The 27,019-nt window shown below is 42.6% G+C and overlaps 1 long non-coding RNA gene across 4 annotated transcripts in view; it reads left to right on the top strand.

The window, feature by feature from the left end:
• Positions 1 to 20,172, top strand: part of LOC113462709 (uncharacterized) — a 41,387-nt gene extending 21,215 nt beyond the window's left edge. The window contains exons 2-4 of one of the 4 annotated variants that reach the window (XR_015970788.2): positions 3,799 to 5,430; positions 7,422 to 11,719; positions 13,537 to 20,172. This is a non-coding gene — a long non-coding RNA (uncharacterized LOC113462709). Of the gene's footprint in view, positions 1 to 3,798; positions 5,431 to 7,421; positions 11,720 to 13,536 lie in introns of those variants that run through there. The other 3 variants (XR_015970794.2, XR_015970776.2, XR_015970770.2) reach the window with 3 other exon arrangements.
• Positions 20,173 to 27,019: the final 6,847 nt, after the last annotated feature.

Raw genomic sequence — 27,019 nt, forward strand, 5'->3', positions numbered from 1 at the left:
GTCGGTGTAGTCCACGCACATGCACTTGGCTTTTTTTCACCAGGACAACATTGGCAAGCCAATCGGGGTAAGTGACCTCCCTGATGAAGCCGACTTTGAAGAGCTTGTAGACTTCTTCAGCCACCACCTGTTGCCGGTCTGTTGCGAGAGTTCATTTTTTCTGCCTGACAGGCTTATAGGCTAGCTGCACCTTGAGTTGCTGGATCATCACCTCAGGGTCTATTCTTAGCATATCAGCAGGCGACCAGGCGAACATGTCAGTATTGGCCCAAAGGAACTCGATGCTACGAGCTTGCATCTCTACACCCAGGCCAGATCCGATCTGCACGGTCTGCTCGGGTCGGTCATCCCTCAAGGGAATGTAGAGGAGGCGCTCGCCAGGTCCACCTCGTTGCTATCTTGGTTCATCCCGTACATCCAACCCTTCAATGGGTAGTGCTTGAGCCGGGAGCTCGGTCGACTGCTTCCCTTTGAGTGTAACCATGTTACACTGCTTGGCTGCTATCTGATCTCCTCGGACTTTGCCGACTCCTCGACTTGTGGAGAACCTCATGAGCAGGTGGTAGGTGGAAACCACAGCCCGAAAGGCTTTTAGTCCTGGTCGGCTAAGGATGGCGTTGTAGGCCGAGCCGACCTTGACCATGAGAAAGTTTAACTTCACAGTGCTCTCTCGAGGTGCACGCCTGGCCGTGATTGGCAGGCCGATGACTCCCTCTATTGGCACGGAATCTTCTGTGAACCCGACCAGAAGGTACTCATTTTTTCAAGTTGCTCTGCCGTCATTCCCATTCTTTGAAAGATATCATAAAATAAGACGTCTGCAGAACTTTCATTATCCACCAAAACTCTTTTTACATCGAAGTTTGCAATGGTGAGAGAAATAACTACAGCGTCGTCATAGGGGTCTTAACACCCTTCAGTTCTTCATCGAAGGAGATAACTTCCGTATTGCGCGGGTGCTTTGAGGAAGTTCCTTCTCCCAGATGATCCAGAGGATCAGACGAGCCATCATACGACTCGATCTGCGGCATTTTAAACCTCTGAGGGATCGGTTCGTCGACAACCCATCGAGGGAAGGGAGACTCGGTTGTGAACTTGAGGTCGGCGTCCCGTTTTGGGGCTTGATCTTGGAGCGTTTGGATCTGTCGCTCTAACTCCTCGACTTTTCTGTCGAGCTCGGGCGGGGATGTCATCGCCTGCGGTCGACAGGGCCTCTTCGGCTCTTGGTCGGCACTGCAGGGTGCCCGTCCTGGGGCAGACCCCGCCTTTGAGGGTTGCTCCTGTGCTCGGGGCATCAAACTTCGGTGCAAGCTCTCAAGATAGTGGCTACGCGACAGGCCCTCCTGGCTTGGGGACCGAACTCGGCAGAAGCTTCGGTGGCAACAATGCTTTACAAGAGAATGACGCCGCAAGCGGCGTCCTGAAGACTCATGCTCGTGAGGAGGGAGCACAGGCTGGTCTACTACTTGCTGCAGGCCTTGAACGACTGTAGTGAGTGCTTAGACTTGCTGGACAAGCAGGTTGAACTGCTCTGGCTGGACCTGAGAAATTCGGTCCCCCGACTCTGCTGGGAGGACTTTGGAGCGAGTTGCTGGGAATTGGTGCCCGGCTCCTCGATGCATTTGAAGCTGCTTGGCTCCTCAACTTCATGTCCACGACTCGGGCCTTTCCTCTAGCGCTAGATATTGTGGTTCAAATTTGGCCCAAGGGTGACCACGCCAGAGGAGTCGGAGGATCTACCGGTTGAGACGAAGAAAAGATGCCACCTCCCGCGCGCCAGCGTACCTGCACAAAGCCTCACCAGTGTTTTCGGTGAGGGCCCTCCAATGCTTAAGTTAGCGTGGAGTATTTGTTGGCCAAAAAGTTCTTAGTTGTTACCTGATGGGGTTATTTATAGTCTCCGCAAAGGTGCCCAAGTGGTGGAGGTATGGCCTGTCCTCATCATGAGAGGAGATGGCGCAAACCAGGTGACGTGCGACCACGGCTTGCTTGAGGCACATGGTTTGAGCTATCCCTGCGCGCGGTATGACACTGGCATGTGCCATAGGGTATGGCCCTTGTCAGCAGGCATGGCTGGGGCAACAATGTGTAGTCCTTTGTCGATGCGTCTTAGCGTGGCCATCAAGCGAAGCATGGTGCGGTGAGGTTACCGCAGAGCATGGCTGCGGCGCGTACTGGGTGAGGTTAGCTCGGCCATTGGCGGGGATCGAGATTAGCTCGGCCTTCGACGGGGGCCGAGGTCGGCCTTGCCCGCTTGGCAGGGTGCTGAGGTTGGGCCAGTTTGGGGGCCACAATATATGTTCGGTGAGGTCGGCTTGGCGAGTTCTGAGATTGGCCTAGCCTTCTTGGCTTTGAAGTCTGCTCAGTAGGGTGCCTCGAGCTCGAGTCGGGGCATCATTGCCTACGATCGACAGAGCCTCTTCGGCTCTTGGTTGGCACTACAGGATGCCCTGACCTCGGGCCGGGGCGCGTCGTCATTGTAGACTCCAGAGGAGGTTGCTGCAGGTCATAGCAGCGGAGAGATCTGGCCGAGGTCGGCTTGGTCGGCGTTGAGGTCTGCTTGGCCGGAACAGGGGGGTCCCCTATCTTGAGCAGGACGATCCATTTTGTCCCCTATTAGCTGTTATTATTTATGAGGAGCAAAGGTTTGTATGATGATGATTACGATGTGATTCGAGGTTTAAATATTTATTTATGAGCACATTAAAGGTAGTTGTACGTGCTGCAGCGATGCTTGTGAACTACCATCTTTCTTTTCATTTTACTGATTACTTCTTTATTGTTCACCTTTCCCCCTTCTCGAGATACAATATGAGCAATAATTAGTTATAAGAAATTATAGTATTCTGCAATTATTTGAATGGATGTGTTCCTTTATAGCAATCTATCCAAGGTCTGTTGAACAGTGCCAAATCGGCCGGTTAGGGGCGCATCAAGCCGGACGGGTCGGTTATCGGCACGGTTCATTACCTCGGTTCAAAACGGAGGGAGAGGGAGGAGAGAGAGAGGGAGAGAGGGAGGGAGGGCTCGAAAGCCCTCGTTGAAATTGGGGATCCTTTTTTTATTTTGCCGATTTTGAATAGAGGATCCTCTATTTCAACGAGGGCTTTCGAGTCCTCCTCTCTCTTTTCCTCTCTCTCCTTCCTCTCTGGCTTTCCCTTGTTGAAATGCTTCAGAGCGGCATGGTATAGACCCATACTATGTCGAATCGATGCACCCTCTGGCACGAGTTTGGCGAACCTCGACTTTTTTCTATTGTTACTTTAACATAAGTTGGCCTTGGACTGGAATTAATGGTGAAGTAGGTCTTGTAGATATCCTAAAAGTAATGGAATTAGATGTGTTTATAATGCTTTAATAAGTCAAACTAGCATCAGGCATGTACTAGTATACCTGCTCTCATATGATGGCTATGATTAAATTGAGGTTACTTGGTCTTACTGAGGGTTTCTAAATAAGCACTTCTGCATTATTGGATTTGTATTTAATATATCTCTTTCCGAAGAGAGAATAATATCTCAACAAAGTGGGATCTTGTTGGTCAGCTTCCCAGATGATTACCTGGTACAACTCAGTTCTTTAGTTTATAATAACAAAGATTTTCAATGCTTCTCTTTGATGCGTTTGCTTTTTATTTTTGTGTGGTCTCTCAGGTTGTTGCTCACTTTATTTGATGCTGAATTTATCCCATCTTGGTTGTGGAGCTGGAAGCTCTCTCTTCCCATTTTTAGCAGCCTTTTCTGATGTTTATTGTGCATGCTTGTGTTTTCTCACCTCTTGCAATTGCACTTTGTTCAGGTATGGACTTTTGCTAATATCAGCTATTAGGACTTGGTCTTTTAATACAGCTGAAGCCTTGGAGGGGTACTTCAGGAGCTTAAATTGGTAGACTAGTTTTCCCAAGTTTTGTCTTGTAATTCCGATGATCCATTCTTCTGTAACTATCTCATGATTGAGTGAAATGTGCCCATATGGATAGATCTATATTTGAATGGAAAGTTTTGGTCTGAAGACATTCTCTTGAGTGCTAAAATTTTCTGTACTTGCTTCAAATTTACAGCAAAAGATCTGGTAGGGATAGTTCTGCATGGTGAGAAGGCAAGAAGTGGTTCAGGCCAAGGTTTGTCGAACTGGTACTGAGATTCAGAATTGTCCGGTTCCGTCAATTTCCAGCTGGTTCCGGCCACATCCAACCAGGTTCCGACCCCTAAGGGGTTGTAACCGTTTTTCATTGGAGAACCGACCCGGTCGGAGTCTGGGTCCACTCGGTTCGGGTTCATTGGAGAACCGACCCGGTCGGAGTTTGGGTCCGCTCGGTTCGGGCTAAACCAGCCGGTTCGGCTCGGTTCAGCAATTATTGGTTCAAGCAAAAGATCTAGTAGCAATAATTTCGGCTAGCAAGAAGGCAAGTGGTGGTTCAGGGACTTTCACTAGGCTTTGCTGCGTGCTTTGTAATGCTAACAAGGTTGATTAGTACTACGAAACTGTGGTGCTGGTTTGAGTTGATTAGACATTGATTTCCTAGAATATGCAGTTTTCCAATTTAAGCAGATTTTTTGGTAACTTGGATTGTCGCAGTCTCTAAGTTTTTGTAGGGAAAAACTAGGCACAAACTTTTCCGAGTCCCTTATAATTTATAACCTGTAGTCTTTATAGCTGTTAAGACAGGTACTTTATTAACCCAAGTATCTTGCAGGGGAAATATGTAATCAGAAAGCTGATGTCTCGTTGGACATCAACTGCAAGATTCCTATGTTCCTTGCTAGTTGTTGCCTGTCAGTAACTTACCAACAGTGCTTTACACAGCGCAATACCTTGATCGGTACTTCTGAGTTCTGACATAAGTTTCTTAAATGGTAATTCCTTGTGTTTTTTTAATTTTGTTGATTTATACTTGCTTTATTCTCTTTTGAAATTAATGACAAATTCACCCTCATTTACTTCGATAATCGAGGTCTTTTGGATGCTCTTCTTGATTGTGTCTCCGCCTGATTGATGTTTGAATGCAGGCTTTTTATCACTTTTGGTTATGTTGATGTATGCTTGCTTTATTCTTTTTTTAAAATTAATGACAAATATACTGTCATTTTCTGTTGATAAACGAGATCGTCTGGATACTCTTCTTGATTGTGTCTCTGCCTGATTGATCTTTGAGTGCAGATCATCTGATAATTGGATCATTCCAGATTCTTTTAGTGTTAATTTTCTTCAAGAATTATATCTGATGATGGGATATTTCAAGGGTCCTTTTGTCTGTTTTCACAGATGACCCAAAATTAGTCTGCACATTTTATTTGAATGTTTCTTGGTGAAGCCTGCAAACACTGACCTTCCTGGTGAAGTCTTTTGATGGTGTTGAGGGTTATGGAGATTTTCTTATTATCAGCAAGGGCCCAAGGGTCATAATTAAGCAAGGGAGGCCTTTACATGGTATTTGGATTTTTTTTTGCAATGGAATTTATAAGCCAAAATTCTTTTTGTAATGGAATTTATAAGCCAACATGCTTTTTTTATTTTTAAATATTGACTTTTCCAGATGCCAAAGCATGAGCCTCTTAGATAATTCAAAAAACCCTGTGAATCTCACCCTTCAACTGGCTCTCTCTCTCTCTCTCTCTCTCTCTCTCTCTCTCTTGCCCCTGTCCTATTCTCCCTGATGCAATTCTTTGAATAAACATGGTCTTGAGAAGTTTATGCCTTTGGAATTACTTAATCTATTATTCTCTCTCTCTCTCATGTACATAGACAAATGATCAGGTTTTTGCACTGAACTGTACAAACTACAAAAGTCAATCCTCTTTTGTGGTACATCAGGCTTGCATTTACTTTTATTTTCATAGTCATGGTTTTTGAATGTGGTCCTGCAACATGCTATCTTTGACAGAGGGCATATTGGTTTAATATCAAATGTTTAAGTTCTTGTTCTGAACTTACAAATGAATAAAGCCTTTTGAAGTGCAGGAGGCCAAGATTTAGAAATTAATTAGTTGTGGTACTGTAAAATCTTATTGCCATTATCATACTTTTAGAAAATGGTTACACAATACCTTAGTGAGTTGTAGAATTTTACCCTGGATTTTGAATCCCCTGCTTGTTTAGCGAGAGATGTTGGAGCTCACTCATATGTTTTGGTAGGTTCACCAACTTAGTTAATTAATGCTTATGTCATTATTGAAGGAGATGATTACATATGTATCTGAACTACTAAGTTCAAGAGGTGTTTTATATATGGTTCTGCTCAAAGAAATTTATTAAGCTGTACTCACCTATTGAATAACACAGTATTTTTCTTATAAAAGAATGGATGACATAATATTTCTGAGTATTGAATATACAACTGGTACATGAGATTTAGCATATCTTGTGATCACAATTACCTGATTCCTTTTAGAATCTTGTAGTTTCTAAATTGACAGGAACATGGAGCTTCTCATTGGGTGAATGCTTTTGTTTGTGATGTCAAAACAAATGATTGTGCAAGACAATTATGCCAACATCAGTTTGATGTCACCACTAGGGCAGTTGTTAACCAATCTCACATTCTCGCTAGTTGCATACTCAGTAAAAGTTCCAATTGAGCACTATCTTACTCTTAAGATTTCTTATTTGCACTTCTCGCAAATTAACTCTGCCGCCCAAGGTTCGTCGAACCAGTACTGGAGGTGGTAACTGCTGGTGATCAGTTCGGCACGGTATAGATCCGTACCATATTGCTTCGGGATGTACCGATACAAAGAGCCGGAGAGGGAGTAGAGAGAGGAAAAGAGAGAGAGAAGAGGGAGGGAGAGAAGGAGAGGGCCAAGAGGCTGTCATGTCGAGTTGGACAAAGAGGGAGAGGAGTGAGAGGAAGAGGGAGAGAGATAGAGGATGGGAGGGAGATACATTGTCGTTCTATAGTGGAATTGGGAGAGGGAGGGAGATAGAGTGAGAGAGAGAGAGGGAGGGAGATAGAGTGAGAGGGAGGGAGGGAGAGGGAGATAGAGGAAGGACATATCTCGTCGGCGGTGCAACATCGTTTGGCATCATTGTCGAGCACCAGGGATGGAAGCTCTTAGGGCTTCGAGGGAGGGGAACGAGCGTTACAATCAAACCGAAAAAAAAATAAAGCCAAAGGCACAGTGGGGCTGGGGTGATTTATATATCGAACCATTTAATCGAACCGTGCCGGGAGCCGACTCGTTTGATTCGTTATACCCTGAACCGGCCAGTTCAGCATGGTTCAGAATACCATGCTGCCTCCTGTGTCATCTCTTGTTTTTGGGGCCTACTTTTGCTTTTTCTTTTTTTCTTCCTATTCAGCTTGTAAAACACCAAATTTTCATTGAGGATGGTCAAGTCCTTTGGACATGGTTCAAACACTATATGATATATATTTAAGTCTTATGTCCTACTTAATTTAACTCTTAGTTCTCCATTTGTAGGAGGATATCAGTCTAGTCAGTCTTTACTGTCAGCCAGTGGCTCAGCAGCATTGATCTTTACACTCAGCTAAAGGCATGTTACTTTTATTGAAGAATTAGCCAACCTGAAATGGCTTGCGCAAGGCTTGATGGCCGTGGTTGTGGTCTATTAAAGTTTGGTGGTTAGCCATCGGTACTGTCAATTTATTGACTTCAGCTCGTCTCACACTCTCATTTGAGTGACTATTGATATGCTAATTTTTAGAACTGGAATTCATAGAGCTGTGAATTCTGATGTCCAAAATTATGCTCTTTACTAAATTTAGGTGGTCATTGATGTCTCCAACAGAGAGTCGAATGGTAGTATTCTTTTTTTCATCAACAATCAGCAGCAAGTCGGTGTTGATTTCGATAATACTCTGGGCACTTCTAGAGTTTATTCCCCACCACTGAACATGAGGTTTGTGTGTTTAGCACTTCTTTTATTTATTATCTTCTTTTAGTTTTGGGCAATCTAAGCTACAATTTTTGATGACAGCTCTCTAAGGTTTGTGAAAGTATTTGCTCATCTGCTTAAGTGGGTAATTTGATGAGTAGTGTGATTTTGGAAAAGTATTTATATTTAGATATTCACTTTTGAATGTTCTCTTATGTAAGGAGTTGAAGGCGCGATCCCTTTTTTGATGTGTTTTACATGTGCATCTTACTAATTATAGAAAATGCATTATAAGGATCATCTAGCAAGATCACTGAATACATAATCTTCCTCAATAGATCATTATGCTGTTGTTCCCCTAAGCAAAGAAAACATTGCCCTTCAACATAGCAAGATCACCGAATATGTAATCTTCATAATTTATATCATTGTTGTGTTGCTCCTTGTTTGGTGCAAACATTCCCTTTCAATAAGACTCCTGTATGTACAAACAGCTGAGAGGCATCTTCAATAAGGCTCTCTGGAGCAGGTCCCTTGTATCTGTATTATTTTGGAGCTTTAAAAGGAGTCATCTTCCTCCACTTCTGTTTTGAGCCAGAGTTTCTACTGATTGCTCTCAGATGCTGCTTGTCTAAAGGTCAATAAATGAATGAACCATGTGACTTCAAGCTGATACAACCCAGAAATGTCAATGGAACTAGTGACATCGAATTGTGTTGATGCATTCTAATATTGGAAATGAACCTTGATTTCAATGCCCAAGCAAAGTGCATGTGTCAATGAAACTTGTGACTTCACGGCTACAATTTACAGCTGTAGATATTTCACGAGCTCCATGAATTCTGGTTTTATTCACCACCTAAATGGCCTGTTAGGTTCCCTGCGGATTAGGTTTCTTGTGGAACTGACACCTTACACCACTTTGGTACATTCTGTACATCAAGATTCAGCAACTGATGTAAAAGTATGTTATGATGTACATTAGATTTTCAGGAAAATGCATGTGTTGGTGAAACTGTTTAATTGGTTTTGGAGTTATCAAAATCTGCATTATCTACTAGGGAATCTTAGGATATTTAATCATCTCTTGATTTGTCTTCGTAGGATCTGCAGGATCTAATTCTCTCAGAAAAATGTTTGCAGCCTCCATGGTTGCCAGTTCAAAGGGACAAATAGGAAGGTTCTACATCAGCTGAGTGACTTTGTTTGATTTGGTTTTTCAACTTATGATAACATCGATCATTCATGAAATGTTGACAACCACAAAGGTTGCAGATTATCCTTCCTCTCCAGTCAATCGCTTGCAGGTACATGCCATTTGATCCTATATTAGTACTGCTGGGGGAAGGGCAGAGTTGCGAACTCCTAGCATTAGGTAAATGTAATCGGACAAACCATAAGAGGGTGGATGGGATTAATATTGAAAGGCATCGTCTGCTTTTACAAAAGATTAAAAAAGCCAAAGACCTAACTCATGCTTTTTGTTGGTTGATGGGTCAAAGCCACCTACAAAAGCCTCCTTGAATCAACCGACCAGGGATCATATAGATATTTTATATCCTCAACATATTTGCCTATAAAGTCTGCAAACTCTGCTGGTTGCCTGGTTATATGAGGCTTGACACTTGGGGACTACTTATATGATTCTAATACTAGAATTCTGATATTATGGGCCAACCAGGGACTACTTATATAATTCTAATATAATGTGAATTATGAGAGATACACATATGAACAAATCTGAATGTATTCTAGAAAAATAAAAATACAACGGTCTTTTCAGCAAAATGCTTTATATACAAGCTAAAAATGAACTCATAGAGTCATAGATAATGTAGGGTTACCCAAGAGATTTTTAATTAAAATAAATCCTCGGCCCATCTTGAGCTTGACCTTGTTTCTGGTTTCGTCCATCTCCAATCGCCGATGACCTCCACATGGCCCGAATCTGGCGTGCTCGGATTTCACTTGTGGCGCGCCATCTCTACCATCATCTCTTCAATATCGGGTGCTTCTTGGAGTTGCAGTACAGTGTGGGAGCCTTTGTTCTCTTCTTTGCCCCTCACAAATCATGCACCAGAACTTGATGCCCTCGCCATCTTCCTTCTATCTCCCTTCTACAATCGCCCTTTTTTTTTTATCTCTAATCCCTCTTGTTCCCCTAAATGCTTTGAGCACGTTAGGAATTAGCAGAATAGCCCAAGCATCACAACACGATATATGCATGAAAAAGGAGAATAAGAGGCATCTACAAGAAGTGAAGGTGAAGGAACAAGAAGAATATCAAACCTTGCATGTCGACAAATAAAATAGAAGAAGATCCGCGGCTGGCTCTGCAAGATCAAGGAGGTTGATAGAGATACGGTTACATCCTTGCCGAGCACCCCAAAACATGGCATTACCGAATGCTTGTACAGCCCCCTTCTCTTGCTTTTGGATCCTTGTCAGAAGAGAAGGGTCGGTATGCCCCTTAACCCTTCTTTGGGCTACTCTAGCGATCATGCTCTTCTTGCATCTTGTCGGAGCTGGGTGGCAGTCCGATCACCTAGTTAGGTGGTCCATGTGCACTGCCATGGGCTATTGGAGGCTGTAGAGGGGGATTGGATGGATGAAGCCACTCAAGGATGCCTCTCAGTTCTGCAGGGGTAGGGGGTAGAGTTGCAGGCTCCCAACATTAGGTAAGGGTGGCATGGGACAAAACATAACATGGTGGATGGAATCAAATTGAAGGATTTCAAAAATGGGGATGCGTGCACGCCAGGGTGGGGCGGTGTCCGGCTCCGGCATCTTCCCTTTGCCGATGAACTTATTTTTACTTATAAGGCTTCCTTAGCCATTGCTTTTATAGAGTTTCCTTGGAGCTTCGAGGTTGTTCGATTTTAAATGCACATAATGATTCGCAATTTCTTGCATGATCTGGAAGGTTCGAGCATTTATGTATTTTCCTTTGCAGCACATTCCTTATGCATGCAGTTGTTCAAAACCTATATTTTCTTTCAGTTCCAAGATTATTCAATTTTAAATGCACATAATGATTCAAAATCTTGAACATGATCTTGAAGGTTCAAGAGAAACACCACTTCTCAAGTAAAGGAAATTGCATTTATGTATTTTTTTTTGTAGCGCATCCATGATGCACATTGTTCTCCAAAACATAATATTTTCTTGCAGTTTTGGGATTATTCGATGTTAAATGCATGTAACAACTTGAAATATCTTGCATGATCTCGAAGGTTCAAGGGATATGTCCTTTCTCAAATAAAAGGAATTGCATTAATGCATATTTCCTTTTTGGCACATTCATGATGCACATAATTGCTCAGAATCTTTTGCATGACCACAAAGATTTGAGAGAATTGGCATTTCATATGGAATTGCATTTGTAAGTTTCTAGTGGCGCATATAAGCAGAATTGCATAAACTTCGTACATACAGAAATCTACTGATGAGTGTGTATGATTGATCTTGGTGCTTCGAGAATGTTCATGTATTATTATTTTGCATCAGTAATGGGTGAATAGAGGGGGAGCCTTGGTGCTATGATAAGATTGCTCCATTGTGACCGAGAGGTCATGGCTTCAAAACATAGAAACAACCTTTGCATGTAGGGGTAAATTTGCATATAGCTGACCCTCCCTAGACCCTACAATAGTGTTGGAGCCTCATGCATGGGGCTGCTCTTTTTTTACCCATAATCTTTGACATCTCTGTGCCAGGTGTAGAGCTGCAGGCGGCCTAGATCGGATTATGCCATACCAGGCGAGCATTCCAGGCTACCTTGATCATATTGGAGGGTGACTCAGCCACCGTAATCAGTTGGGTCCAAAAAGGCCCGAGCAGAGGAGGAAGGGTACATCCCTTACTTCGAGATATTTGGGATATGGTGAGTGATGTAGTGGCCTTTCAGGCTAAACATGTGTATCGAGAGGCCAACGGGGCTGCGGACTAGGTGGCGGCGTATGTTGCGTGCCACTTAGGAGACTCTCTATGGGCAAGGGAGAAGGGATTGCCTAGGGCACTGTCTGACTTAGTTTTTGCAGATTCTACTGGGTGTATTCATTCACGTAATATATAAAATACCCGTTTTAAGCAAAAAATAAAAAATAAATAAATAAATAAATAAAGGCTCCATTCTACTATACGGTGGTGAGACTACCCCAAATTCAAGCCGGGATAGGTACTTAATGAAAGGGATTTGTTTCATGATTCATCGACTAGGGAAGATTATGTTTGACTGATTCTTTTCTCAGTTTTGTTTTTGACCCAAAAGTCAACATTTTTCCTTGAGCAATATGTTTGATAACTATAGGCTGCATAATGACAGATTTTATCTTTATAAGGGCTAAAAATTCCCATGTGTAATGATCTGTTAACAGTAACTCTAGTGATTAACTAAGTGTTTACTGTAACAATTTTATTTTTATTTATTTATTTTTATGGTGAGCAGTGCCTCTTACGGATCATCATTTATCTACCAACCACATTACGTTGTAAAATTGTTTACCAAATTATCCAGTAAGAAGTGATTGGGAAGAAATTACTTGGTCAACTTTAGTGTGATACATACTATGGTCCGTTCATCTTGTGTTTTTTATAAATGGTCTGATATCAATTGATGATACTAATGGATTTTTTAAAGATTAAGTTAATGTTATGATTACTTGATAGCGGTATCAATCCGGTATCAATCTTTTTTGCACCTCTTCTCAAAAGTCAACATCTTTTCTGTTTTTTTTTTGTCAGACAAATTCAATGTTCAATTTTTTCAATTACACCTCTTTTCTGTTTTTTTTTTGTCAGACAAATTCAATGTTCAATTTTTTTCAATTACACCTCTTTTCTGTCTGTAAATTACTTCTTATATTATCAGGTCCTATTTTAATAATACTTGTAGTTAAGCATTTGCCACAAAGCCCAGCTTTGACAAGAGTATTAATTGCCAACACTAGCTTTAAGCATGGATCCACTTGTTTTCTATGATATTAGGTACTCCCAGAACTGGCTCTCAAATCTTATTGTTCATCTAGAAATCACTTAAGCATGCAAACAACACCTTCACATATCCCTTCAATCTTGAAACTGCATAACCCTTAAATAGCTTTCACAATTTGCCATCATAACCAAGCAGGGCTAGTTATTCTTCTTTTAATATTTAGCATAAACTGTATGGACTATAGATATATTGCTTAACTCTTGTTTCCTTGAGCCAGATAGAAGGCGATCATCATAGTATACAACCATTTTCTAAAAACAACTCATGACAAGGCACAACTTGAACATTTACTTCTGCGAATCTCCATGTCCAATGAAAGTTCTGCTTGTAGAAAGGTCCATATTAGGCATGAGACCATCGGTTTAGTTATAGAAATTCCCCTAAGTCCTATCCTATTATGTGATATCTTTATTTTCTTTTTAATTAATCTAGGAGCTGGTTAATGAGAACCGACCACATTCCTCTCCTGGATGTTTCAAAACTCCTGACAAAAGAAGGAAAGAAGTGATAGAAGTGCAATGTATTCTTAAATAATGAAAAAAATGTAAAATATCCTTATCTAATGAAAGAATTAGAATAATCTTTATTTTCCTTCTAAGTGAACCATACATAATACTTGTATAAAGTTGGATCTGTTATTTTTCAGTGCATTGCTTAACATATAATGTCACTTCTGAATATTGAAGTCTGCTATTCATGATAAGCAGGGCCAAAGGGACAGAGATAAAGACTAAAACATGGAGACACAGACAAGAGAGTGAGCAACGGAGAATATTCCTCCTCAAGCCATCCACCTGACTGAATCAGCCAGCTCCCAGATGAAATCATCTTCCGCATTTTCACCATCCTTGCCTCCCGCAGCTCCCTAATTGAGAACATCCATATTGCTGTCAGTATCTTCTACATATACACTGACGCCAACCAAATCCTCCACTCAATCTGTGGGGTTGGACCCTTCATGCTAAGCACTCCATCATCTACTTCATCCTCCTCCCATTAGCTGACTTGTAGCTGTATCCAGTTGGATGGGTGGACCTGCTCGGGGATGGGCTTCTGCTTTGATGTCATCTCTTCTATTTGGTCCCCCTTGGAGCTGGGAGAGGGGGTGGAGTTGCAGACTCCCAACATCACATAAGGGTGGCAGGAGATAAACCATTAGAGGGTGGTTGGAATCATATTGAAGGTCTTGAACCATGGCAATGCCTGTTCACTAGGGCAGAGCTACATTTTGCTCTCGTATCCCCCCTTTGCTAATGAACTTATCAGGTTGCAGGTAAGGCTTCCCTAGACTGTGCTTTTATAATATATTCTTTCAGTTCAGTTAGAGGTTGTTCAATTCTTAATGCACTTAATGGTTTGACATCTCTTGAATTTGAATGATTGTGAAGGTTTAAGAGAATTGAGTGTTTCACGCATAGAAGGAATTGAATTTTTATATTTCTCATTCTGGTGCATTCATGATGCACATAATTGTTGAAAATATGGTGTATGCTTGCGAAGTTTGAGATAATTGGTGTTTCAAGGATAAACGAAATAGCACTTATAAATTTTGCCTTTGGACAGAATCAGCACTCAGCAGAGTTGCATAAAATTTTGTATATACATAAGCTAATGATGAATGTGCATGATTTTCTTGCTGCTTCGAGAATGATTTTGTCTTACTGATTTGTGTCAGTAATGGGTTTTGAATGGTCAACTTATTCGCAATAGAATAATGGATAAATGGTATTACAAATGTAAGATTCTGCTTTTTGTTTAATGCGACCCTATAGTACCATTCAACTGTGGAAATTGCTCATTGTGAAGGTAATTATTTCTTAGGCTCTAATTTTGCATGTTCAGAGTTATATTCAAATGATAATCTAGTCAAACTTCACAAGGATACTGTTAGCAGACTAATTCTTGAGCAGTGCGCATGCACTAATGAAATTGACAGGTTGGTTTCAGAATGATTTTAAATTGGTATTTAAGGTAAATCTGACATCATCTACTAGCAGCTTAAATCACATGCATCAAAAAATGTCAGTTTATTATGCATTCCCATAAAAAAAATTGATTGAAGTACTGTAGGCCCAATCATTTTATTGATTAAATCAGAACTGTCTGTCGTATGTTTCTCTTGTTTTAACCATTCATTGATAGCAAAACCTGATTTTATACTTTAATCATTGAATGCACTACAACTTCTAGTCATATTATAGAGTAGAACTTGGGAGGCATAACGCTTGGAAAAGCTATATCTCCCTTGTTTAAACACAGCATAATGATTTCCAATAACCATTGCTACTGTCTAAGCACCGTTACGGAGGAGCATTTCTTCATGGTTGGGGGCACCTTATCACGCCCACCTGGTTGTACACAATAGGCATATTAAAACTAGAAGAGTCTTGTTAAGAAAAAAAATTTAATAAAAGAAGACTATCCCAAACCTTCTGCATGCTAGTTGAGGTATGACATTTGCGAACAATTGGATCACTAGGAAAGATCCATAGTTAGGGGAAAAATATAGCATTTTCAAAAGTGAGAAAAGAATTTGGAGTTTGAAAAAATTAGGGAAACAATAAAAAAAAGGAATGTTGATATAGTTTATCATTTGACATATTTATAAGCATGAGAAAAAGGGAAAAGATAATAACAACAATGACTACATGGCAGAACAATAGATAAAATTATGAATTTGCAATCTAAAATTCTTTCTTGCACAAATTGTGAATATTTCATAGTAATATTGAATCATTAAACTTATCCAAATAAACATTTTGGAGGATATTATTATTGCGCCACATGCCGCACAGAAGTGGAAGAAAACACATAAATACGCACGCGCACACACACACATACATACATATATGTATGTATATATATATGTATTTATTTTGGAGGATATTTTATATATATATATATATAAGACCCATTGTAGAAAAGACGAGCAAAGAAGAACAAATGTAGAAAAAAGGTATCTGTGGCTTTGTGGATCAGGCAAAATACTTCCTAGTTTTCTCCTTGAGATTGAGAATACTGCTTGGGAGCTCGTTAATGTTCCACTAGCGCACTTGGTCATAGCTCATCAAGTTTCAGATACTCGATGAGCTGCTGCCCTATTGGTGTTAGAGATCAAGTTTTGAGTGCCCACATAAGCTTGACAAAGCTTGGGAGCTTCTTTCCTACCTTCTGCTCTTCTTGTTCCAACAACCCATGAATGACCTTCCCCCTATTTCTTTCCGGTGAAAGTTCTACCATGTACAAAGTTTTTGAGAGGCTTGAAAGGCTCTTCTCACGTCTTTGAAGTGGTTGAGAAATAACATGAAGGTCTCTCAGCGCAAGGGAGAGGTGAAGGTAGGTGCTTACAACTTTCGGTATGGATGATATGGAACTTCTGGGGAGGGGGTAGATCACATCGAAGGGCTTCAAGGATGTTGATGCACACCAAGGGTGGAGAGGAGGAAAAGGGGGAGGCATTGGCTCTAGCTTCTATTTTTCACCAATATAATGTTCAAACTCATGGTGATAATGCCTCCTAACCTTCTGCTTTTACAATAGTCCTTGTGAAATTTGCGCGGACATTCTAGACTATTTAATTACTGTGTTTTGCTTTTATGGCTAGTTCCTTGTGAATTTACTCATGCATTCTAGATTATTTGGTTATTATGTTTTGCTTTTATAGAATTTACTTGTGAATTTACTCATGTAATGTAGACTATTCTATTATGTTCTTTTGCTTTTTCAGTAGTTCCTTGCAAATTTGCTAGCACATTCTAGAGTATTCAGTTATTATGGTTGTACAAAAATAATTGTTCAAAATCTCCATTAAAGAAATTGCATTAAGAATTTACATTGTGATGCATCTGTAGAATTGTGTTAATTTTGTACATTCAGATCATATTGATAATGCATATGAAAGATTTTGATACTTTGATGATCTATGTGTTATAACAATTTGCATATATATGATTTTCAAATGGTATCTTATTTGGATACAATCATGAATGTAGATGGTTATATGTTTTGATGCTAAAGCAATGAACTGATGGAAGTAGTGGATTCATGCTAGTACGGTCTGTAATGGTAATTAGGATACAAATAGAAGTTTTAATCATGCTTATTAGGGAATGACAGGGTTTCCTAATTAGAGGCTAACCTGGAACCAACCCAATCCAAATTAGTTCCAATTTTTGGACCGAAAACTGAACAAATCAATGCCATGACTGTTACTATCTTTTAAAATTAGCCCTCTCCAATTTTCTTGTCATATAATTGAGATACTTATAAACTTGCAGATTGTTTAAGCTTTGTAATTTATCCATACTCATGTATCACTTGACACTAAGTTTTGACATCAGCTATAATACTGGTTATTGACCTTATTACAAGCATAAATAAAACTTGTGATTTCCTAATTTATTTGGGCACATTCATTTGACCATATTAGACCATTACTGTGTGATCTGCCAAAAAGAACTCAAATTGTAACCTTTTCCACTAAATTGTGCTTCTTCATGTGCTAAATCTGATATAAATGTGCAATAATAGATTACTTTGGAAGATCTTCTAGTGCATTTTTTTTACAATCTGGAACTTGTTTAAAACTTGTTTTCAATTTAGTTATGACATCCTAACAATTTTCCTTTCTTCTTTTTGGAAAAAACTTCGATTCAATAACTTTTTGATTGACAGGCTTTCTTCCTTGCTGTGGTCTGCAAAGTTTTTTTTTTTACTTTTTGGATTGAGAGAGGGAGGGAAGTGCCCATTAGGTTCAAATACCCAGGACTTGGAAACAAAACCTTGAATTGCTAAGCAGAGGGTGTTACCACAAAGGCAACCCCAATTCACACAAATACAACTGGTCTTTGAACACAAAGTTTCACCTTACTGAACAATTGGTTTATGTAGTGTTAGGGCTGCGCATGGGCGGGTTAGGTCTTGTTAAAAGCAAACCCTAACCCAATCAACCCAGTCTTGGGCTGGGAGTTTTCTAGCCCAACCCTGTCTCAAGTTGAATTTGGGATTCATCAATTGAGGTGGGCTGTGCCATGTCAATTGGGGTAGATTGGATTAAATATAAATTTTAAGATAGATTAATAGAAAAAAGGGTTAGGACATTCTTTTTGGATTAATATTTGTTGATTTAGGCTCAGCCTTCGATCAAATCTGATGGTGCGGTTACAAATAATTTACCAAAACTAAAGGTATAAGTATGCGAACATATATATAAATATGAGTTGGAAATATAAAATATGAATTATTTATTTGTATCACTGGTTGGGTTGGGTTAAGTCCAGCTAGGTGGGGTTTGTGTTGGGTTTAGGTAGGGTTAAGGGTCAACCTTAACCCAACCCCACCTCTTATTTATATACTGGTTTGGTTCGGTTAAGTCCAGCTGGGCGGGGTTTGTGTTGGGTCTAGGTAGGGTTAAGGGTCAACCTTAACCCAAACCCACCTCTTATTTATATACTTGTTGTGTCGGGTTTAGTCCGTTAGGTCGGGTGTGGTTTGGGTTAGTGTTTGGTTTAGGTAGGGTTAAAGGTCAACCTTAATGCAACCTTACTTGAGGTTTGGTTGGGATTTTTGAATCCACGCACAACTGAAATTTTTAAAACTTCAGTGTAGCTCTACTCAGTGAGTGGGTTAAGTAGGCAGGTTTGAGTTGATTCCAATCCAAGTTGCATCCCTCAGTAATGTACACAGTGTGTCATCTTCCGTTGAGGCAATATTCATGTCTAAAAGTCAAAAGAAGAAGAAGAAGAATGGTGAACCTCCTGGATCAGCTTGACGCAATCCTTAAATGGTTACTGATACCAATTTAAAGCTGTTTAAGTTCCAAGCAAGTTATCTTGGAAATGAACATTGTTTTAGTGCTTCAACAATGTGCCTCAACTTGGTGAGTCATGGTGCTTGATGAATTGTGGTTCAGTAGGCTATGTTACAGAACTATTTGTATTTTTGTAAAATCAAAATTTCAGACTCGCAATAATACAGCCTCTAATTGTAATTGTACCATGTTATGTGTACAAATAGATGATTCTAGGAACGGATACTTGAGCAGTATGCATTTGTTGTTGAAACTGATGAAGTGACTCTAAAATGATCTGCAAGTTCTAAGCAAGAAACAATCTCCATGTGCTACGAAAGTGGCTTTCGTAAACTAATTCGGCTTCATATTCCTTACCTTGAAATTGTCTACAGGGTATGGATTGCATGCCACCCACGTAGCATGGTTTGATGATGATACTCCCGTATAAATATTGCCAACGGACCACTCTTGTCCACATACTTTTATTTTTAAATAGCCTTTATAAGGGGGATCTCATTGATCTATTAATGATCTGAAGATTGCTTGATGGGTTAGTTATGGTGTCTAGATTCTAATAAAAGATGGACTTGTATATGGAGGCAACCAGGCATCTTATAATATATGCAACGCTTATTATTGATTAGCACTCACTCTTCAGCCAAGCAACTAGGAGGCCAATGAATGCCAAAATAATTTCTTCATAGATACAAAAAACTTGATGGACTCGATGGAACCTGTTTCATAGGATGTGGGAGCCCTTGTTGAAACCGCTAATGGTCTGTGGTTCCCATTCAAATAGACCTTTTATTTTTTTGGTTTCACCAAGCACAACTCCGCTAAGTCACTTGCTATGTGCTGTTAAAAAGTGAGAAGAAAAATGAATAAATCAATTCGCATAGGCAAAAAAAACATTCTCATGGCAAGAATATCTGATTCCAATTATTTTGCTGGTTGATGGCATGACTAGGTCGCAGACCAGGTGGCTCTACCTTCAAAGAAGGCGCAAACTCCCTTTGTTTACGCATACCTTCAAGCTATCTATCCTGCAAATTTCTAGGCCCCAAATCCAACTCTCCCAAATATTATTAGACGTGGGCCTTATGGTTATATGAAAAAAATCGACGTGAACACTTGGCTGCTAAAAATGATGGGGAGCTGCATTAAAACCGACTTAGTTACAGCTAGGAATTTGAAGACCTAGGATCCTCTGCTGTGCGCTTTTTGTACCATGGCGTGCTATACCGTCTTGGATAGCCGCGATATCATCCATCTTAGAGATGGATGGATGTCTTATAAGCAGAGGATTAAAACTCAGAACCTAAAGCCAAAGGACCAGCGTCCCATAAGCCCGATAGCCAAGCTAACCCCCAATATAGAATAGGTAAGTTGTCTTATCATATTCATGACAAGCTCAGTCTTAATTATTGTAAATCGTAACAACACGGACAAACGAAAATCGCTTGCAGCAGGCTGTGTTTTTTTTTTTTTTTTTTGTGCTGGAAACAGAAGTACCATACATAATGTGTATGGATACAGTCAAGAAGTCAAAAAATAAGATATTCCGGAGAGCACTAGGCAACTCCGCCTCTCCTACCCAGAGGTGGTATCCGGAGTGGTTGACAACAAAAAACGTCACCCAATCTGCGGCCCCATTAGCCTCTCTAAACACATGCTTCGTCTGAAGCACCATTCCCCCATTCATCATGGTCCGAATATCTCTCAAAAGTGGGTAGTAATCGCCGACCCCTTGAAACCTATAGAATCCATCCGATGACTGTCGCAGAATCGCCCTCCAATTTAACGATGAGATTTATTGTCGTTTCTTCTTTTTTTCCTGCAAGGCCCGCCGTACGTAGCACAAACCAGATCAGGCACCATGGAGTCCAGGCCCCTAACAACGAAGCCCACACTACCCCTCCTGCCGCCCTCCAGGACACATCCATCGAAGTTGACCTTGAGGGAGCTCGGAGGTGAGGTCTCCCAAGTGAAAAACACCAAGCAGGATGCTCCACGAGCAGATGAGGAGCCTCAGATGTTCCGAGCTATAAAAGATCTATCTGACCTGATCGCTTAAGAGGCCTCCACCGCCAATAATCGCGCCCTCTCCACCAGCACCCCCGATAGGGGGCATCTCTCTCCAAAAGTCCACACATTCCTTGTAAGCAAGATCAAATAAGTAGTATAGGTCGCCTGCACTGCCTCCGGTCTAGACTGCAAGGTCCCCGCCAATTGGCAAATAACCTGGAGAAAGACTGCCACATGACATGAAAGCACCGTGGGATGCCCCGACTGCCTCCAAACCCTTCTAGCCCGGTGGCACTGGAAGATAGCATGGTCCGGCAACTCATCACTCTGACATTCAAGACACTGGGGCTGGATACCCATGCCCCTCCCGAACGGCAGGAGTCTAGTCGGTAGCCTCCTCCAAGCAACCTTCCAGAGAAATAAGGCCACTTTGGGGTGCAAGCCAAATCGCCAGATCCATCCAAGGTCCAGCCCCAACTGCCCCCCATCTTGGACAACACTGCAAACGTCGGCTACTCTGACCCTAGGGCTGTAGGAAGAGCTCCACAACCTGACATTAGGGCAAGGGTGCCCCGGAACTAGTAGCGATCGAATCCGCTCCGCAAGTGGCTCCCCGAACAACTGATCGATCCGGTGGGTGTCCTACCCTCCACCTCCTGGTAGAAGAATGTCACAAACCCGGACTCCGTCCCCTGACTCCAAGCTAACTAGGGTCGGCCAATGCATCATTTGGAGCTCGTCCACCCATGCATCCCCCACCACATCCACCCTCTGGCCATCACCGATCAACCACCTGCATCTCGAAAGGACCATAGGTATGTATATGCTGATCTCGCGCCACACTGGAGAAGCCCTCTGATGGGGGGCAAAATGGATCGTCCAGCCCGCAACTAAAAGGCCGCTCAGTTTCGGCCCAATGAGCGTCAATGCCAATCGGTTGAATCCTCACTTCAGCCCAGAGTTAGCTCGACTTCGGAACTCCGCCAAAAGCTCCACCAACTTCAAATATTCGCCGACTCTTCCGACCAAGTTCGGGGTGTCTCCAGTATTCGCCGACCAACCCCGACCAAGTTCGGGGCGCTTACCTCAGCGGTACGCCCCGACCTTCGAGCTCGGGGTGCTCCACCGAACACACCTCGAAAACTGAGAAGCCGAGCTACTCTTAGCATCCATTAAGCCGACCTCATCAAAACGCATGATGCGACCTTTCAACGAGCTCGGCCTCACCAACAACCGCACCCATGTGCGCGCCTACGCCCACCAATATGATCGTACATTGCAACACTACCATGCCACGTCTCCATAGCCGACCTTCAATAGTCAGACGGCACCTTGACTACTCCGGCTATACCCTGCTGTGACTGTCAACATCCTACCGTTTTCAAGAACGGACAGTACTACACGTCACCAACCAGCCTAAGCCGCGCGCCATCCGGCTCAGAGCCACGCCCCCTTATGATGAGGGCTGACAGTGCCTCTGCCACCTGGGCCTCTCCATTGGGATTATAAATAGTTCGGTCAAGTAACTTCTAAGGGACTTTTGGCTGGACCAAATTTATCCCACTCTAACTTGATCGTCGGAAGGCCCTCACCAAAAATACCAGTGAGGCTTTGTGCAGGTCCATGGCCGTCGCATAGGAGGTGGCTCCCGTCTTCTCCTTCCAACTACCGGCGGCTCCCTCGACTCCACCGGTGTGGTCACCCTCAGGCCAAATTTGCACCACAACACTTTTCCACCCCTAGATGGCGTCCCACCGCTCCCAAGGGGGCCATACCGGGCAACGATCATCCGACTCCAAAGAGACTGCGACTCCAAGAGGACCCTGGTAGCATGCTGAGCAATCAAAGCCTCTCTCCTGGTTAGCAAGGACTAGATGCCCAGCCCCCCAGCCCTAGTCCGTCGGCAAACCGACTCCCAATCCACCAGGTGCACCCCCGACCGCCACCCCGCGACCCCCAAATGAAGGCCCGAGCTAGCCTCTTAATCCCCGACAACACCATCTTGGGGACAACAATGTTTGATATCAAGCACACAGGCATGGAATATGGAACATAACTAACTAGGGTGACCCTCCCCATCATAGAAAGCAAGGCCGCCCTCCAACCCTCCAACCTCTGCTGCACCCGGTGCACCATACCCTGGCAGTCCGAGATCCGTACCCTCCTCCCAATGATAGGGACACCCAGATAGCTCCACAGATGCTCCCTCATACCAAAAAGATTCCAGATCTCCTGTCGCACCCGCACCTCAGTCTTCGGGCTAAAAGCAATGATTGATTTCTAGAGATTCACCCTCTGCCCCGAAGCCAAGCAATAATCTTCTAGGACCCTCCGAAGAATATGGTGTCCCTGGGTCTGGCCCTAGCCAAAAGAAGATAATCATCTGCAAAAAGGAGGTGAGTGATCGGCAGGGCACCAGGCGCAAGGACATAGACCTCCAGCGCCCGCTTCCCACATGTTTGTCGCAAAGCACGAGGCAAAACATCAGTACAGATGATGGAAAGATATGGAGATAGGGGACAACCCTGGCACAGCCCGACAGTCGACCGGAAGAAAGGTGACGGCGTGCCGTTGACCACGATCGAGAAAGACGGCCCCTGCACACACCCCATGACCTAGGAGATCCAGGTCTTGTGGAAACCGAGGCTCGCCAGCACCCTCCGCAAGAAAGGCCAACGGACCCTGTCGTAGGCTCGCTCCATGTCAAGCTTCACAGCGATGTAACACCTCCGCCGTGAAGCTCGCTGCAAGTCCCACATCATCTCCTAGGCTATCATGATATTATCGGTAATACTCTATCCACCGATAAAATCCTCATGCTTCGGGCAAGTAAGACGAGGGCAAAGGGGCTGCATCCTACCCACCAAGATCTTTGCTCCACCTTGATGTGGAGAGAGAAGGCCACCACGAACATGATAGTAGCTAATAGTATAAGCACCAGTGGAACCTTATATCCCACCTTCCATCCAAAATTATCTTGTACATATGGCCACAATGACAGTTGATCCGACCATGAACGAGAACCCGACCGAAGCATAATACCAGTTGAAGTAGGTCTGCAGGATCTTCTGCTTCTCAGAGCCCTTCCACTGGCTAAAGTGATCAGCACCAAAGGCTATAGAACATGGCCTAACACCGCCTTCTCCAATACCCACAAGGCAAAAGCCACAGAACAGCAGGTCAAGCTGGGATGGGGTCGGGGACGGGCAAGCAAGGTCGCAACCAGGGTGCTTTGCTCCTGTCAGCACTGCACGTAATTATAGTCTCTATTTGTCTTAGTTTAGTCTCTCTCTTCGAAAAGAACAAAGAAAAAATTGATTCAAAATATGTAAGTATCTACGTCAATGAACTAATTTTTTTAAAGTTAGTGCACAAGATGTATAGTTACTTAATCTTAAAACCATCACCAAGCAATCCACTCATCTCACATGAATCTTGACTTCTGAGTGCCTTGGAACAAAGTAGCGCCCAAAATCTTTTACCAACCATGTCAAACTCGCATATACCAAACAAGGGCGGCTCAATACATTCTAGGGCCTAAGGCGAATCTAATGAACTAGGCCTCCTTTTTTTTAATAATAATTTTTTTAATAAATATAAAATATTTAAAAAATATATAAAAATAGATAGCTATCAAGTACACTATTTCAACAAAGATATCTAACAAAGATAGACAAGAAGCCTTTTCAATTTAATATTATTCTTGAATGGAAGCACATAAAAGTAATTACTCTAAATGAAGGGTCATGAAACTGATTAAATAACCGAGATAATTTTTGGCAATACTGTTTACCATGTCAAGCAAGAGCCGAATAGAAAAAGGTCATCCCATAGCACTTCATGGTCAAGGTAAATAAAAGAATTTGTCGATAAAGGAACCTCTCTATAAAAGAAAGTAGGGTCATTATGGGAAATTCACTTCATCTAATTAATAAAAGTCCCATCCCACCATCTCCCCTTCAAGTGAGTACCCAAGCGGCAGCTGAAACATCACAGCGCAGCAGCCATTCAACCCCCTCCCTCCTTTTCTCTCCCTACCACCCAAGAGGGGAGAAGAAACCGAGAGGAGAAAACTAAAAGAATCTCCACCCTCCAAGAAGTCCATCTCCAATCCCCCTATCTTTCTTCCCGATGGCCCAGCTGGATCAGGAGTAATGTGAGGGAAGGAAAACCAAGACCAAAACCAAAAAAGAGAAGGGCTGAAAGATAAGAGTTGCTTCAGGCGTCTATCAAGCCAACCAAATCCCTCCTCTCTCTCTCTCTCTCTCTCTCTCTCTCTCTCTCTCTCCCCCCCCCACCCAAAACAAAACTACTGTCCCCAACTTTCCAAATTGCCCCTCTGCAGGCCAGGAAACTCTCCACCTCCCTTCCATCAAGGGGGAAGACTCGTAGCCAGCTCCAGATCCCGTTTTATATGGGGCCTTTGCTTCCTTTTGGTCAGCCTCCTGAGGGCCTTCCATTGGCGACCGCCTTCCGGGGCCTTAGGCGACCGCCTCGGTCGCCTAGGGCTCGGGCCGGCCCTAGATCCGAAATCCGAAACCCGAACCCCGAACCCGTTTGGCCAATAAATGAAATTTTGCAGTTAAGCCTTTGACAGTATATTATTTCACACAAGGATCTTTTGTAATTTGTATTTGATCCCTATAGAAAAGATTTATTACATAAAGATCCCCAACTATATGTATTTGGTCCCTTTACTCAAGCTTTATTACGAAATAGTACTATATAATTAGGTATTGGCCCCTAAAATGAATTTTTATTGTATAAATGAACCAATTAGATCCAACCTTGGGGGCCCTATTGGGTCGGGTCTATATGGGCCCATTAGGCCGCGTCCGATGTGGGCCCTATTGGGCCATGTTCATTATGGACTAACTCTGGGCCCCGTTGGGCTGTGCCCAGTAGTGTTATTTCTGAATTTTGCTTAGCTCTGAAATTAACAAGAAATTAATTAAATTTAAACAGGTGAACCTAATCCGCCTATCTCAAGTAGGGGTTAAGCGAGAAGAGGTAAGTAACTTAAAACTTCAAATGTGATTTCCAAATTATTTGATAAATTGATTAAATTTTGATATATGTTTTGTATTCAGTAAAATGGGTCAGGCATGTTAAATTTTATTTGAAAATTATGTTATATGCTCTGAAATTCGTAAAATATGATTAGACAATTTATGAAATCTATTTTTATATATATGCATTCTCAGCATGGCTATGACCTGTTTTGTTCTGTTCTGGCCCCGCCAATGGGGATTATACGTTGGACCTGTCGACTTGTAATATGTGAGAAAACGGTTTCGACACCGCGCCACCGGTGATTAGAATAGTGGTTTCTGGACACCATTACCACCGGTGACTAACAATTGTAGTTTCTGGCACTCTGTGCAACCCATGCCACTGGGTTACGTGGCCGTAGCCTATTATGTTAAGATTCTGGTATCAGAGTTTTTGAAAAAATGATAATAAGTTTTGAAAACAGTAAAACGATATTATTTATGATTTATTCTAGGCATTATCCTGTATTTTGATCTGATATGCTCTGACCTCATTTTAGGGTATTTTGTTGCTTACTGGACTAGTATAGCTCATTATTTTATTTTCTCTATTTTTTAGATCCGGAGGCTTGATCGCACGGGATTGGGGAGTGCATTAGATTTTCCGATGATTCCTTCAGTTATTGATATTTTAGTTAGATTAGCTTGGACATTTGAATTATGTTGGCATATGCTATTTTGAAATTTTGTAAAACTGCCTTTGAACAACTTAAATAATTACGTCATTTTAAGCATTTGTATTTGTTTTGATATGATCTGCTGCCTTGCATGCCTATGTGGTCCGCCGTGCAGGCGTGCAGCGTCTGCCGTAGGGCTGTTAACGAGCCGAGCCGAGCCCGAGCCTCCTCGGGCTCGGCTCGTTTTACCAAATTTCAGGCTCGGGCTTGGGCTCGGTAGGCACAGCAAAGGCTCGGGCTCGGGCTCGTAAAGCCCGTTTGCTCGAGCCCGAGCTCCGGGATGGGAATGGAGATGGGAATGGGGCGAGCGGGGGAGAGAGAAAGAAAGGAAGAAAGAAAAAGAGAAGAACGAAGGAAGGAAAGAAAAAAAAAGGGAGAATGGACTCACCTCGTCGGCGTGCGGCGGCCGCCGGCTTCGGCCGCGAGCACCAGCACGGCCGAGGACGCCATTACATCCTACCATAGCTAGGCTGAGGGGTGCAGGAGATGGGAGAGTGCAGTGTGTTTGATTGCTTTTTTGCTGCGGCGAGTAACAGTGGCAGATCTTTTGCTTGAGAGAAGAGGGGGGAGCGCCAGAGTTTCCCATCGATACACGAATATCCAAGCTCTGGTTCCGTACGGCAACTGGGTGTGAGCTTTTAAAAGC

Source organism: Phoenix dactylifera, chromosome 1, assembly GCF_051530095.1.
Source record: "Phoenix dactylifera cultivar Ajwa chromosome 1, Ajwa_hap1_PhDact_Kaust_v1.1, whole genome shotgun sequence".
Classification (NCBI taxonomy): domain Eukaryota; kingdom Viridiplantae; phylum Streptophyta; class Magnoliopsida; order Arecales; family Arecaceae; genus Phoenix; species Phoenix dactylifera.